Source organism: Lemur catta, chromosome 18 (assembly GCF_020740605.2).
Source record: "Lemur catta isolate mLemCat1 chromosome 18, mLemCat1.pri, whole genome shotgun sequence".
In the NCBI taxonomy this organism is placed as follows: domain Eukaryota; kingdom Metazoa; phylum Chordata; class Mammalia; order Primates; family Lemuridae; genus Lemur; species Lemur catta.
Genome location: NC_059145.1, coordinates 48,620,263 through 48,637,119, shown reverse-complemented (window position 1 = coordinate 48,637,119; position 16,857 = coordinate 48,620,263). Strand labels below are relative to the sequence as shown.

The window sequence follows — 16,857 nt, the reverse complement described above, 5'->3', positions numbered from 1 at the left end:
AAAATGTTTTAGACTACACTTGAAAGCATGTGAAAATCAATAACTGGATTTTAAGAGATTTAAAATGTCTTGAATACATTCATTTTCAAACATTTTCCTCTGATCTTTAAATAGCTTTTCTTGGAGCATAACATTTTTTTGAAAAGTCAAATATGGAGCATTAAGGGTATAATTACCATTTTAATTATAACTCAATCATCCTATCTGCTTTGCATAGAAATTAAAGCTTTTATGTCAGGATTTTGGGCACTCACATATGTACGGGAGCAATTAATGTTAAAAGTTTAATTTTTTTTTTTTTTTTTTTTAAACCGGGTGTGAACTTTGCGGTTCTTCATTTCGTTCTTGCTCAGATGGGGAAGCAGAGATGCTCCGGCTTCTTGTGTAGTTTCTGGAGCGAGCTCGCTCCGCTCGGAGGCAGCTCCTGAGCCGCCGTGGAGGAGCCACGCACGGGGCGGGGTGGCCAGGCCGCCGCCTGCACTGCCCCTGCGCACCCCGAACCCCTCCCCTCTGCGAGACCCCTCTGTGCTGTCCGACCTAAAACCATCCCAACACTCCGAGAGCTCCTCATCTTCCTCCACCCCGAATGGCACCGTTGAAAGAACGGTGGCACCTGCAGGTCCTTGTACTCGAGACACACAGAGCTGCTCTTACCAGTTCACAGAACCGACGCGGCTCTCCGTCCGCGGTGCGCACCGGCTCGGTCGCAAAGGGAGGGGGTGCTTTGAAAGTCTTCATTTCGCATTAATGAAAATGCCATTTGGCTAAGACTCCACTAGATTTTCATTGCATTTAGCCCTGGAAACAAACTACTGAAATGATAGATTTTCCCATCACTTTGCTGCAAATGAGTAATATGCTTTGCTCCCTGCTCCTGACGCGCAAGGTTGCAGTCGCGCGCGAGCCTCCGTGTGTGCACGCACAGGCTTGTGTGCAAAACGCCGCCTGGCCATTTTTCTCCCGGTTAAAGCCCCGATCCGAGATCTGGTCCATTTCCTCTTGAGCTGCCACTGCTCAGGCTGGAAGGAAAAATTATTTCCGTGGGCACTGCCGTGGCAAAATAAAATAATTCCATTTTTAGCGAGGCTGTTGCCTAGGCCTCCCCTCCAGCATGTTTTTGCTGACTGCCCAGCTCGGTTTCACGTTTTCTTTGAGCCTGTTTTCATGTTTTGTATTTTTCTCACTTGTACTTAACATCTTACTTTTCTGCTTTATTAGAAAAAATGACAATGGAGGCAGGCAGACATGAGTTACACATAATTACGATGCCACACCTCCTATACCTGGCACCAGATAACGTTCCCTGAGACTTAATCACCAAATATCACTTACATAATCAGGCTTAATCCTAAGCATAATTATGAAATATCACATAACCGCCAAGGGCCTGACAGGCATCATCGATTGGCTGGATTTTTCCAGAACAGTGTGGGCTTTATTATTTTCAGTGAAGGAAAATTATTGGATGTCTAAGTAAACATGACTTGGTTCTAATAGCCCTGGGGGAGTTTGCGTATGAATAGGATCATCCTTGAGGAGACGTGGAGACGTCGCTTTCTTAGTTGCTGTGTTCTGGTTTGGGTTTGGTGCAGGAATTCTGTGTCTTCGGGGAAGTTTAATTCCCGGGTTGTGGGCACTCCCTTCTGCCTCTCATGCCCTGAGGGCAGTCTGAGGGCTCTGTGTCCCCGGGTCCTGCTGGAGCCGTCAGTGGCGCACAGGCGGAGATGGGTCTCCAGCATCCGTCGACCAGAGGCCCAGCATGGACAGTTGGCTGGGCCTCCCCAGCTCCCTGGCTTTGGCTTGATATCACCCTGGCAGCGTCCCTAAAGCCGGCCCACTGCATGGAAATGGTCTCTTTACTCATCTCTCCTGTGGTGCCCAGTGTGAGCCTGCCAGGTTCCCCTGGACCCGATCTATAAATGCATTGATATTAGGAGAGGGCCCCTTCCCTTCTGAATGGTTTTGAAATGTTTGTAACTCATAAATCTACCTTCCGCCCAGCTGGGCAGTTGGAGATGGTGAAGAATGAACTATCCTGTTGTTAGACACAGTAAGTGTTGCCATTTCCTGGCGTTCATTATTATCTGAGTTTCATAGTAACACAAACAACCAAATGAACAGGGAAGTCCCACCAGGGAGAAGTATGCTGTCGGGGTGAGGGGCGCTGCGGCCGGAGGAGGAGAAGGCAAGCTGGGTGTGCAACTCCGCACCACTGGTTTATTTTTTCAACCTCTTGCAGCCCATGCACACTGGAATCTCCCTGTGTACGCAAACGCTGATTGCTCCCTGCAGAATTTAGAACCACCCGGGGTGAGAGAGAGCCCTGGGGCTGGGCTGGGGGGATGTGGGAGCAGCAGGCCAGGTGGTCACTGGAAACAGGAAGAGCCAGATGTGTCCTGTTTGGGGAGCGGCTGGATCCTTTACTTACTATCCACCCAGTCACTCACGGACCTGCCCCGAGTGCCTCGCTGGTGCTGGGGTGCAGCGGGGTTCACGGTCCGTCTGGGCACCAGTTTCCTCATTTGTAAGTGGGCACGATGGAATCTGCCCATTCAGCTCAGGAGGATCCCAAGCCCTGGTAGATTGCTTTTGGGAAAGCCTTTCGCGAACTCCACAGTGTCGTCAGGGTGAGATTTGTCCTCGTCAGAAAGAACGGGAGGGCGGGTGCTCTGGTTCCTGGGTCAGCTCAGACAGAGAACATTCCAGCTCCCGCCGCCTGCCCTGGAAAAGGAGCCTCTTAGCTCACACCCTGTGGATTCCCGTGGGGGGAAAGGTTGTAGCAGTCTCCAAAGAGACTATTCTAGTAGAAAGTTACAACGGACAGGACAAATCCCATGAGCTTACAATGTGGCTAATGACCTTAATTTCTGTTGTCTGCCTTGTGACCTCATCCGAAATCCTGGCTGAAGATTATTTAAAAAATTCTAGAAACTCAGAGTTAAGAGGGACGTCTAACCTGTTCTGATGCCGACACACACCGTAAAGTGGTGGCTGCTAAAACCATGTGACACTGGCACAAGGACAAGGCCAGGGCTCCAAGCCTGGGCTGCTACCCCAGGAAGAGCATGTATTACATGTCAAATGCAACAAACAACACAAGGGCCATCCTGGAACAGCGAGAGGGCAGTGATTATCCAGTGAAGGTTTCTGGGCTGACTGAGCACAGGAATGATCTTGCCCTCGGGTCACACCTCAATGTGTGTTACAGGTGGATGGAATAAATTATACGACTAGCACAAGAAAGCAAAAACGCATGTTTGCCAAGCTTCCTGGGGTGGGGTGGGGAAGATCCTTCAAAGCACAGAAGTGGAAGGATAAATCGCACTGTCGACAGGTAGATTACAGAGAAATGAAAAATTTCTTTGTATCAAACACCCTCCATCATCATCAAAACAAAAAGTGAAACAGAAGATAGATTCAGGCAATAAGGATGAACTAGCAAGATCTCCACCCAGAGGACTATAATCACAACATCTCCATTGATAAGAACACGCTGTGTCAATTCCTCTCATATCAGAACTTGCAAAGAATCTCTGTCTTGATTAACGGACAGTGTAAGTTTTCCTTTTACAGGGCAGATTCTGGAGTTGCATGCTGGAGGCCATGTGGCTCCTGTTTCCCTCTTTGCCTTGGACACCAGGTGCTCCGTGGCCATCATAGCCTCTCTTCAGCTGCTGCACTTGCTTCCTGGGCTGTGACTGTACCTCTGGGACTAGACAGTGTAAACATAATCCAGTGATGAGTGAATTCCTGTCTTGCACTTTTCCTTGCCAATGTAAAGTATTTCCCCTGCCTGGATTCCCAGAAACACAGACATTTCTGAAGTCATTGGCATGGATTGCCACATTGTCTGTGCCAGGTGCAGCCCACCAGCAGGGCGTGAGGCCATCCTAAGTCCCGGGCTGCATTGCAGGTCACCTCCCACACTCCTTCCTTCCCTCATCTCACCATCCTCAGACCCCTGAGACCTGTGCCCAGCTGCTCCTGTCACGATGGAAAACCGAGTACTGAAGCTGAGTGACCCCTGTGAGGCCCCAAGGACGTCCTTTTAGTCCCCGCGCCTAGCGACGTGCTGTTGGGAACAGAGCAGGTCTCAGCAAATACTGTCACTTTAACCCAGCAGAGTGGGGCTCCCCAGAGTCTGTGAATTTCAGAAGAGGGAAGGCAGTGATTTGCCCAAATATGTAGATCACCCAGATTTAGGGTCTGGGACCCAGCGTCTCTCAATCACGTGGTAAGGATGTCATTTGAATTTCCGGGGAGCTGGCCCTTCTGGCCAGGCCAGGGCCTGAACTCACCTGGGAAGGGCCCAGTTTCATGTCTTAGGGCCGGTCGCTCCTGGGTCAGGGCAAAGTGCATCTCTCAGCGGAGAAAACCCGCCAGGCGGTGGAGCAGCAGCGGTTGTCCAGCGGTTCTCCCTCTCACCGTACTCGCTTTAACACCTGAGGGTGGGGCGGGAGTTTCCCAGTGAGGATGGACGTGGCCGCTGCCGTGTGGACCCTGCAGCCGGGCTCCCCCGGGCCTGTTTTCCCTAACGGGAGATGCTACAGAAAACTGCAAGATAAAAGGTGCTGAAATAATTCCTTAAGAAAAACCCTGGGACACAGAAGGGCAGGCAGATGAAGAAAGGCCTGTTGCCTGTTTTCAAGCACCGTTGTGGGACGGGCTGGGGCCCAGGGCTGTGGCCGTGCTGTGCGGCATGGTGACTAAACCAAACCCAGCCGGCCCAGAGGGAGAGCCCCGCACGGCTCAGCGTCCTGGGGCTGGTGCCTCCGCAGGGGCAGGTTTTGCTGGGCAGAGCTGCGATGATGCTGGACGTGTGAGACCCTCACACCCCCTAGACAACAGGTTTCATCTCTGCCTCCATCTGTCAGGCGGCACTGCCATGTGACTCCGCAGTTAAAAGCCAATATAACTAATTTGGAACCGAGATCCGTCCCGTTGGCGCTTTATGGCTCTGCACATACGATGGCGTCGGGCAGCTCTCTCTTCCCGCCCCTCGGCTCACCGAGTTTCCACCCCGAGGTGGACCTGCCCAAGCAGGTCCCGTCGTGAGCAGGGACTGCTGCTCCACCGGCTCCTCGGGGCAGAACGAGGCTGCTTTAACATCCTCCCGTCTTGGTAAAGCACCAATTCTGTCCCAGGGAGGTTTCCCGCCCTGGGGACTCTTGTCCGGGTTGGGAAGGGCCGAGGCAGCAATATCCTCCCGTCTTGGTAAAGCACCAATTCTGTCCCAGGGAGGTTTCCCGCCCTGGGGACTCTTGGCCGGGTTGGGAAGGGCTGAGGCAGCGGCCCAACTCCTTCCTGCCTGGGGGTGTCTGCGTCCGGCCGCTAACTTGGAAGGGAGGAGAGAGGGAGCAGAAACGTGGGGCCGGGAGGCTGGGAGGACCCGGGGGCTCCAGAGTGGGGGTGAAGGCTCTGCAGGAAACACATTCTCCCTGCATCTCCCGCCGACCTCTCCCGCCTCCGCCGAGCATCTGCATCGCGGGGCTCGGGGGACACAAACTGGTCCCTGGCGATATTTCTAAATCTCTCAGTGCCAGAGAAAAGTGCAGGTCTCAGCACTCCTTGCTGTCTTCCTAACGGAAGCCCTGAGGCTCGGTGAGAGCCCGCGGGAGACGGAGGTCATTACCGATGGGCTGAGAACTCCATTTCCCGTGTCGGCTCCAAAGCCCACTTCTCGCTGAAACTCATTTGCTAAAAACCTTGGTGGACACATCTGTCTTGGAAACTACTTGTCTTTAAAATAAATAAATAAATAAACAAACAGAAGCCCTCCACATAGACCAGAAGAAAGAGCCCAGGCCTCAGAGCCGGGGACTCCAGTTTGAATCCAAATTCTGCTCTCACTTTCTCTGTCTCTGTCTGTCTCTCTCCTTATGATTTTCATAATTTTCCAAACTATCTGAATACTTGAGTCAGATTTCTTCATTACTGACTACATAAATTTTCACTTTAAGCCACATAACGATTAATCTAGTTAGTTCATGGAGCTTCACCAAGTCGAAAAATGGTGAGAAAAGAACAAAGTGAGGTCTGCTAGGCTGGTACTGAGGAAGGAGAATAAAACACTAGAAAAACAGTGAAGGAAATTACAACATCCAGCCACTTGGGGACATTTAATGATGGAAAAATAGACAACAGATCTCAGCAGCCGTCAGAATACAATCTTCTGAGTCCAGAGTAATGAGAGGTCTAGATAAAATATTAGACTCGATACACGCTATTTGAGAAGAAAAGGCACTGCATATATAGTTACTTCTACCCAAATTACTTAAAAAATTTGGCATTAAAAGATACAATTTTTACTTACTTCAAAATTCAATTTTGTGTAATTTCTCATTATTTCTCAGTGCACATAGGTAAGATGGCACCAGTGACACACGCTGGGACAGATTTGAGCCAACGCGATCACATTTGGCACAAGCAGAAAGGGTCGACTCAACTCAGCTGAACTTCCACCTCTTTGGTCCGTTAGTGGAAAGTTTTTAAAAAGTAAATCAGAGCTTCAAAAAGTATTGGCGGCCAAAAGGGTAGGGAAGCCCTTGTATTCTGTGAATGAATTAATAGAGTTGCACTTTGGGAAGCGTCTGTCGCCTGGTGAGTGCTGCTTAAACTTTAGTTGATGTAGTTTTCATCTAGTTATCATCATCTTCATCATACTTCACAGGTGCCTTAGAATACTTTGAAGCTGTAAAACACGCCGTTAGGATCTGTATGTTGGAAATACAAACTGTTGACAGAAGTCAAGGAGACCCACGTTAGCGGAGAGACCTACTGCATTCGCGGGTCAGAGGACTCAAATGGTAAACACGTCAATCCTCCCCAAATTCACCTATGGTATAGCGCAATTCTCATCATAGTGCCAGCAAACATTTTCTAGTTGTAGACAAGCTTATTCTAAAATTTGTACATCAAGGCACAAGTCCTAGAATAACTAAAACATCCATTATGAAAAAGAAGAATGAAGGGGAAGGAACCACTCTACCCCACGTTACGTTTTCCTCGGCAGCTGCAGGATCAGTCACGTGGGGGTTGGAGGGAGAGACACGTGGGCCGGGGAACAGAGTAGAGGCCCCTTGGCAGGCAGACACCAGCCAGGCATCGTGGAAGGAACAGACACCACCCTGGGCTCCATCACTCGGTTCAAACCCACTTACTGTCTTTGCTGAACGGTGCAAACATTGTCACATAATTCAATCATTGTTAGCGTCACCATACTTCACAGACACTCCCAGAGCAGGACGGAGCCCCCCAGGAGTTTATAAAGTGGAGGATGTTTTGCTGCTGTCCCTGGGATCGTGCCCATGTCAAAACCACCCTCTGGTTTTTGGCACGTGAGACCCGGACGGTGCTTTGCTCGTGGAGCGTCAGGGCGGGAGGAAGGGGCCGCGGAAGTTTGTCACTGTGCTAATTTATGATGCATCTAGTTCAGACGGGTGTCGCTCTGATTCAGTGCAGAGTTCACACCCGGCGCAGCCTGTGGCAGCTACGGAGATAAAGGGTTTAACAAAACGCCGCGATGTTGCATCTCAGCGAGAGGGAGAGCTCCTTGGCAGCTGTCTCATATTTCCTGCCTGCTGCCAGTTGAGATGTGAAAATTGTCAGACTGTTGCTAAATGGAAATCTAGGCGCTAACAATGATGAAAGTGTGAATAAAATAATAAGAAAACCTCTGCTATTAAATTTGTTCCAGTGATTCTTACGAGTTTAAATAATCAGATCTATTAAAATGTATCATTTGTTCAAGATTTCTCAGTCGGGGAACAGAAGGCCCTGACATGCTAATGTTTTGAGACAACGGCGCCATGGCGAGGGAGTTGGCCAGGCGGGTGGACGCTGTCACCAGCACCCGGCACTAGGACCTGGCGTAAAGATTCCCAACGCCCCTGGTCCAGCCCACTCCCCAATTCAGACCCGGTTTCCCTCTGGCTGGGGTTTCTGTCCCCAGAGCCTCCACCTGAGCTCTGCTGCTCTGCCCAGCTGCCCTGGAAGCTGAGGGCTCTTGGGGCCGTGGCCTCCGAGGCGGCTCCTGTTAAGATCTGTGGCCGCATGGGACATGGGACACCCGCCTATGCGCTGGCCCCGTGTGGTGTCGTGTGCGGCCTGGGTGCTCAATTTGTCTCTTGGAGACAAGACGGGACAGAAGCGTCTGCTAAGTGTGACAGTGCAGGACCCACAGGGTGGTGATTCTGATGTGCTGGTGCTCGTTAGGAAGGTTCTGGAATGGGTGACGGGGATTCAGGGCCTCAGAACCAGTAAGACATGTTGAAGAAACAATTTTTTCTTTGTTTTTTTCTTCCACATGTACAGATAGGATGGGAATGTTCTCAGGGTGGGAGTGACAGGAAGTACTCCATCACTTTTATCTGATTTCAAAAGTCATCAAAGCAAAGTTTGCATGCCCTGTTACCCGGCTGTCCTGGCACTGGCTCCTTGCCAGGTTCGCCCTGCTTGGCAACACGAGTAGAGGCAGGTTCGCATCACAAATGCACCGAATTCCTGTGTCTTGCTGCTGCATTTGGATTTGAATGCTGCTAAGTGGGTCTCCACATTTGGCTGCGGTGGTTAATTTGACCATTCATAGCATGTTTCCATCTATCTTCACAACAAATGTAAACATAGTTAGCTCTTATTCAAAAATAATTTGGCTGTAAAATCCAATGATTTCTCAACATGTCCCCCATTTGAAGAAACTCCACTATGCCAAGTTTACGGGTTCAGCACATTCATCTCAAAATGCATGTTTGCTTTTTCCGTGAGCTTTGCTGTGGGAGGTTTTCAAACAATGAGGTCACTTTGCAGTAATCAGACAACTCTTAGGGGCTGTAGTAGCATCTCCAGTAAAGCAATTGTCTTGCTGTTGTGTGGTTATTTTCACATCTGTCTCTCATGTTTTCTGTGAGTTTCTTAATGGATTTTATCATGTTTATCTCTGCTTTCTCAGTGCTGTGATACCTGGAGCCTAATTAATGCTTGAAGCATTTAAGGGCTATTGTTGGATCTCTTGCACCTCTCTGTATCTCTCAAAATTCCTGATGCATCACACACTTATTAAATGAATGACCGCACTACAGAAAGGCAGATAATCCTGTATTATGATGTGTGGGTGCAGAGTGGCTGGGGGAGGAGGAGGAAGGGTTTAAAGGCTCCTTGGATATTTCTTTGTATTATAAAATAAGAATGACCTTTGCAGCTTCATTTAGGTTTAGCTGCTTATGAATTATGAGGGGGTCCTTGTGGAAAAGACATTTCCTAAGCCTGCCCACCCTCAGAGGAGCACAAAACTTCTCTGCAGAAAAGATTGCTCTTTCTCAGTCCACGGAGGACGACGCATGTCAGGTGAAGTTTTATTATTGTCCTCAGTGCTGGGAGGATCTTCATCGGCGACTCTCAGGGGTGGTGACTTTTGTGGTTCTCAGGCGGTTTCCTCCCTGCTGCTCTGTTCCGATGAACAGATCACACGGCCCTGCCCAGACGACGGCTCCAGACACCCCAAAATCAGCAGACAGGAGATTATGGAACTGGGCTATTTTAGAACAAATTTAAAGAAATTTTCCTCTTTTTTATTTGAAGATTTTTTGGTGTGTGTTTTATTTTTATTTTTTTGAGACAGAGTCTCACTTTGTTGCCCGGGCTAGAGTGAGTGCCGTGGCGTCAGCCTAGCTCACAGCAACCTCAAACTCCTGGGCTTAAGCGATCCTCCTGCCTCAGCCTCCCTAGTAGCTGGGACTACAGGCATGCGCCACCATGCCTGGCTAATTGTTTCTATACATATTTTTAGCTGTCCATATAATTTCTTTCTATTTTTAGTAGAGACGGGGTCTCGCTCTTGCTGAGGCTGATCTGGAACTCCTGACCTCAAGCAATCCTCCCGCCTCGGCCTCCCGAAGTGCTGGGATTACAGGCGTGAGCCACCGCACCCGGCCTCGTGTGTTTTATGTATCACTAAGAACTGACTTTTTAAAGTCGGTTAATTACTAGGAGAGAAATATAAAGTAGGTCCAGATACTGCATGTTTATAGGGATGTGGTACGGGGTGTGTGTGTGTGTGCGTGTGTGTGTCTTATCTTCACATTAAATTTTTGGGCCAAATAACCAAGTACCAAGAAAGGCAGAATTCCCGCAGTGACTTTCACCCAGGATTTAGACTCTAACTGCAAACTCCGGTGACACAACTGTTTCGATGGCAGCTGAGAGCACACACAGTTTAAATGGCAGGTGAAGCTCCCGACTGGTTTGAGGGGCAGGCGTTTAGCTGAGTGGCCTGTCAATGTCCACGGTGCCACTGAATGCCATGCACAGGGTGGGCTCACTGCTGCCCCCTCCCCCCCCTTCTCCTTCCTCCCCCACAGGCTCCTGGGCTGGACGGGGAGGGAAGAGAAGGAAATCTCTGACACCTGTTCTCTCACTGAGGCCATTCCGTTTGTCCACACTGTTTTTACTGTGTCGATTTCACTGTATTTAATGCCCATGTTCAAGTACCGGGGGAGTTAAGGGAGTGAGTCATACAATCTTTAAGATAATCGGTCAGACTGTAGAAAGATGAGACGCCATAGAATTTGCTCCACAGCTAGTGGTCCAGCCCTGTCTTCCTCAAATCACATAGACTGCATGTGCTGTGAGTGCCTGCGTTGCTTTGGGAGCTGGGACTGGCAGGTGCTTTGTTTTGGCATCATTTGCTGTGCTGTGGTACTTTGCAAAGTGGATTAGAATCACTGGTGTAAATGATCATGTCTTGAACCCAAAGCATCTGTTCTGAATGAGAAACATTCACTGAAGCCAGACCACGTGGAAGGAGCGTGGAGGAAGAGCCACGCTGCCCACGCCCCACGGACACTTCACTGAAAACAGGGAGCCGGTGAGGGGTGTGGCGGGCGTCTCCCCTTCATTCACGTCTGCTGGTAAGTGCTTAGCCGGATGCTACTTCAGTTTTTAAATTTGTATTTAAATGTATTTAAATTCATTCAGCCAAACGTTCAGCTGTCTTGGGCTGCACGGTTTCAATCGACTGTTCCCTAATAACTACGTTGCAGATAAACTTCATTTTTTATTATTCTTTCCCCATTTCCAATTTCTGTTTTTCAGATTCCTGTCATATGAAATGCTCAGTTTTAGCCATTCCCTCCAATAAACGCCTGTGAACTAAAATAAAATTTTAAGGCTCAGCCCCCCCCCCACCACCAGCTGACTGAATGGACCCCCTCGTGGCCAAACGAATCTCCTAAAACTAAACTGCCTGCCAGGAGGAGGGAGGTCAGAGAGGCCTCATCGTGCCCCCCTCCCTCCTTGGGGACATCCTTTGTAACCCATTAACAAGTCTAAGGGTGTGCAAGACAAACCTACAGGTCCTCAATTTACACAACAAATCTATGTTTGGGGTGGCTTATCTGATAAACAACTATGTTAAAACATTCCAAGCCTTTAGACAAAGCTTCATTTTTTTTTTTTTTTTTTTTTTTTTTGAGACAGAGTCTTACTCTGTTGCTCTGGCTAGAGTGCCGTGGCATCAGCCCAGCTCACAGCAACCTCAAACTCCTGGGCTCCAGCAATCCTCCTGCCTCAGCCTCCCAAGTAGCTAGGACTACAGGCATTCGCCACCATGCCTGGCTAATTTTTTCTATATATATATTTTTAGCTGTCCATATAATTTCTTTCTATTTTTACTAGAAACAGGGTCTCACTCTTGCTCAGGCTAGTCTCGAACTCCTGACCTCAAGTGTTCTACCCGCCTCGGCCTCCCAGAGTGCTGGGATTACAGGCATAAGCCACTGTGCCCGGCTAAAGCTTCATGTCTTTAACCAATTACAAGCCAAAGAATATTCAAACCTATAATCTGTAAGCCACCCCCCCGCCCTCCCCCTCTTTGAAATGGCCCACCTATTTGGGCCAAATGAATGTATGCCTCCCACATATTGCTTTATGACTTTACCTGTAACCCTTGTCTCCCTGAAACGAATAAAACCAAACTGTAACCCAGACACAGCGAGTCCACTTGCTCAAGGCTTCTTGGATGTGGCTCCAGGTCATGATCCTCAAATTTGGCTTCAGAGTAAATCTCTTTAAAATTATTTTACAGAGTTTGTTTTTTTCCGTTGACATCCCTATATAGGCAAAACACTGAAACTAGAACACCTGGTCCCCTGGTCATGTGACCTGTTGTCTAGCATGGTGCAGGGTTTAAAACTGCAAGAGCTCTGCACCCAGGACGGCCTCAAACAGGGACCAGCTGGTTCTCAGTTTGGCAATTCTGTCTGTTTTGTAAATAAATCTAAAACATGAATGAAAGTGGTAGCTAAGAGTCCTGGCCCCTAGGCTGTCTCCTGAGACTTCACAGGGGTGGGGATGGGCATGGGGGTGGGGGAGGAGGGGTTTCTGGGCTGAAAGGAGAGGAATTTGTCACCTTTATCCTCCTCTGCCCCCAGGCTCAGGGTTCTGCAAACTGAGCCAAGGACTGGTTCTCTGCTCCTTTGTGTGGGCTGCAGGTAGGGGTTGGAGGTGAGGGTTGCAACCTGGGAGTCATTTTACTAAACACTTTTCATTTCAAGAAGTCATCAGGAATGAAACATGGTTAAGGAGAAGTGGAGAGACTTATAGTGGAGGCAGAAGATGGTTTTCATCACTGCACTTATTATACTCATGATCAGAAGGAAAACGCCTGTATTAAACAAAGAGTCTCTCTCATGCTCGGTATTTGCCTAGTAACTTCTGTTTTGCAAGCCTTTAATTTTGAGTGCTTCAGTGAATTCACCATTCCACTGAGTGCATTAATTTAGAAAAATGCATTTTAAAAATGCTTAATTGTGGCGTATTGTTACAAACTCTCCTTTGCTTTTCTCCCTCTCTGCCTCATTAGACTCTGAGATGCAGGGGGTGGGGGATGAGGGGTGGCAGGAATGTGGGATGAGGTCTGGAATCGTCAGCTCATCCCTCACAGCCCCTGGCCCTGCCCCCCAGCTGGCACCGAGGACCCGGCACCCTCCAGCTCTGGGACCTGCAGTGTCACCACGGAGAAATGTGGCCACGCAGACAGGACCTGGTTGTAAGAGGCACAACCTGGGTGTCAACACGCCGAGTCCTTGGGCTGCAGAGAGTTCCAGGAGGGTTTTGGGGGCAGAGGCAAAGTACCCAGAATGCAGCACATTTGACAGTTGTGGCCCCCAACACAGCTCCAGCCCTTACGTGGAGTGTCTCAGTGCCAAGCAGCTAAGGTGACAGTAAGAGTGTCTGAGGTGCAGGATGTTTGGGTTTCACCCCAGCTCCTGAGACACCACTTGGGTGGCAGGTTCCCGAGAGCCAAACACCCCCTTGGTGTGTGTCCCACCTCCCTGGTGTCGTCCCCTGCCTTCCCTCTGGGTTGAAAAGCTGGATTTCAATGGAAACCACTCCTGGAGTGAGAAAACTTGTAAGCTCCAGGGTTGTGCAAAATGCTGCAGATTTCATGTCAACGTGGTGGTGCTCCTGTTACTGCTCTTTAAATGTTACCAAATAAGTGGCTGCCAGCGTGTTTTGCCATGTTGTGTGTGTCATGTTGGCACACAGACATGTCACACCAGGTGAGATAGGACATCTCACCTATTTTCTTAGGACTCGAGAGCTGCCAGTGAGTGCTCAGTCCCAGGCCTTACACTCCAGGTGAGGAAACAGCCCAGGGACCCTGCAGATGGCCTGTGGCCTCTCCCCTCCTGGCCAGGCCCCCACACTTCACCCCAGAGGTGGGCTGAGGAGAGCTGGTCCCCTCCCATCATTGCATCAAACCAGGCACATCTGCTGACCGATGCCACTTCCACAACTGGCACCCAGAATGAGTGCCACAGACATGCATTGTATATCCTTTGTATACGTGTATATAGTATAGACACACAGAATACATTGTATATACATTGTATAAATGTACACATGGCATACATTGTATATACTCTGTATAAGTGTATCTTGTGTAGACACAGAATACATTGTATATACATTGTATAAATGTACGCATAGCATACTTTGTATATACTTTGTATAAGTGTATCTTGTATAGACACACCAAATACATTGTATATACATTGTATAAATATACACATAGCATACAATGTATATAATTTGTATAGTGTATCTTGTATAAACACACAGCATACATTGTATATACTTTGTATAAGTGTATATTGTATAAACACACAGAATACATTGTATATACTTTGTATAAGTGTATATTATATAAACATACAGCATACATTGTATATATACTGTATAAATGTATTATTCAGCATCTACAAAGCCATCAATGTTCTGACTAAGGAGCAATTTTCTAAAAACATTTTTGATGTCAATGGCAATGAAGTGACCTCTCTCCCTATTGTCTTGGCCATCTGCGTCTCTCCTACAGAAACAGGATTTGAAGAAAGACCAGCACAGTTCAGGGATGGCTGGATCTGCATGCAGTTGGGTGTTTTTCCTTCTGCAAAAGGCCACTGCCCTCTTGCATGGACCACAGGATGGCGTGTGTGGTCACAGAACCCAGAAGGTGGGGTGTTGAAAGGAAGAAAACTTCTTGAATAAATCCAGCTTCAGAGTGGGTGAAGCAGTCGCAGATGCAGGAGAAGCACCTTCCAAGAGGCAGGTGACTATCCCAGGAGGGACGAGCACCGAGGACCTGCTTGCTGCAGGGCTGTCCTCAAAGCCTTCTGCAGAGAACAGAGCTGCACAGGGTGTGTGGGTGGCAAACGACAGAACTTTGCATAGACCCTAATGACATCCAGTTACTGGAACCTGGGGTGTCCCAGCTTTGGTGAGGTCCAGCTTGTCCCCGGCAATTGAAGCTTCCCAGGGCACTTATCCAACCTGGGAGGTTTTGATGCTTGTCCTCAGAGGGATGCCCACGGGTGACCCAAGTCTGCAGGAATGGCTGGGGGTGCACAGGTGCCTGACAGGTGGGCCTTGGGCCGCCTCCTGAGTTGGAAGTGCAGAGCCAGAGCCTCACTGAGCCTCACTGGGAACCCACTGAGGTTCACGCAGTAGGTCCCACAGTGGACCGAGATGATCCCTACACACTGCCATACTGGAAACACTTCTTTATAGACTTTTACTTACAGAGGAGACCAAACCTTTGGGTAGAAGCATTAAACAGAAATGCAGCATCTTGGTTGGCTTCTATCAAAACTACACATGGATCTTAGAACCAGACTCAGGACTGTGCTGCAAGCTAGGACAGCCCTGTGTAGGGCAGAACCTGGGGCTTTGGGCCGGGAACATTAAACATGGGCGTCAGCACCAAAGTTGCAGAAAACACGTCGTTCCAGCAGGAGGTGCTGCTACCACGTCCCCACCTGGCTGGGCTGGGGCATAGTGGTCGCTGGAGGTGGCCTGCCCTTGTCTGGGCGGGGGAGACAGTTCTGGGGCGGCGCCTGGCTTACCCTCCACACACAGGTGCCCGCGCAGCAGACAGACAAGGGCCAGGAAGGGCAGGGCCTTTGGGGACTTAAAGGTCCAGAGTCACTGGGCCCCAGGGCCAGCAGGAAGCAGGATGTCTAGACGGGGTTTGGTGAGGGAAGGTCGGGGAGAGCAGGAAGGCAAAACGGCATTCACCAGGATGCTTGACATCTTTTCTTTTGATTTTTTCCTCTCTGAATCCAGACCACATGCAAAGCAGGATTCTAATCTAATAAACGGCTGCTGGTGCCTGGGCCGGAGCCCTGCTGTCCTCGCAGCCACACCCAGCGAGGGTGCACGTGGTGCGGGCCGGGGAGGGTAATGAGCCCCGAGTGGCAGCGAGCGGCCTTGACAAATGGCCCGTGAGTCCCAGCTGCTCTGCGCCTAGGTCACCCAGCCGGTGGTTAGGGACTGTCAGGCAAAAATAATTCAGCAGCCGCGGCTCTGACGGATGTGCGGCATCCTGGGGTCAAATGACTATTACAGAGTGGTTGGTGCCGCCTGGCTTCTCCGTCCTGGGAGCTCGGGGGTGACAGCATGAAAGAAAAGGCCTCGCGGCCGGAATTCACCGACACCCACCAAGTCTCGCAGGGCAGGAAGCCGGAGAGAAGCGGGGGCAGAGGAGGTTCTGGCTGGACAGGACGGCATCCGGGCCGGGGTGGAGGTGCCGGCTGCCCCGGGAGCGGCACGAGGCGGGATGGGTGGAAACAGTGATGCGGGGGGGGGGGGGGGGGGGACACCCAGGGACGCCCCTCTCTGTGGACTTCCCAGAGCAGGCGCAGGAGGCTCCAGCCAGCCCAGGCCCTGCCCAAGGTTATGCCCAAGGTCGGGGCAGCCTCTGGAGGGCGCGTGTCCCACCCGGCCCCTTCAGGTTGGGGATAAAGTGGCTTCCAAGGCACATTTCGGCTACAGATAGTGGAGAAACAGAATAAAAAGGAAAAAGGGGAAAATCAATAAGACAGAGGCGTAAGAGGAAGCAGGGAGGCGCCAGCTGTACTTGCCTTCCCAGCCGGCTTCCTGGGATCAGGCATTTGTTCCAGGCTGAGGTGAAAGGCCAGATGGATGGAGATCGTGGTCTAAATCCCCCCAACCCACTGTTTAGAACAACCATCGGACGTTCAGTAAATACTCGAAAATGAATGCCTGGGTGAGGGCAGAGACCACGGGAGGAAGCCGCCCAGGGGCTCCTCGCACCCCCGTCTGCGGCACCAGCCCGGCTCCCGCGGCCGCTGCTGTCTGCACAGAGCCGCCAAGGGTCGGGGGGGACACAGCCGTGGGTGAATAAATGCGCCCTGAGCGCGGCCGTGACTCAAGGTGAGGCCCGTCATTATGCGTCACTATGCGGTGCTTGGGTGGCAGTGAGGTGCGGCGGCACCTGCGTTCTTTAAGGTTTAGGGTCTCCCCAGGCGAAATGACGATTCTGTTCCAGGTGTGACGTGAGGG

At 50.2% G+C, this 16,857-nt stretch overlaps 1 protein-coding gene across 1 annotated transcript in view; it reads right to left on the bottom strand.

The window, feature by feature from the left end:
• ADARB2 (adenosine deaminase RNA specific B2 (inactive)) overlaps positions 1-16,857 on the bottom strand; it is a 58,368-nt gene that overhangs the window by 26,896 nt on the left and 14,615 nt on the right. The gene's annotated exons all lie outside the window — the stretch shown is intronic.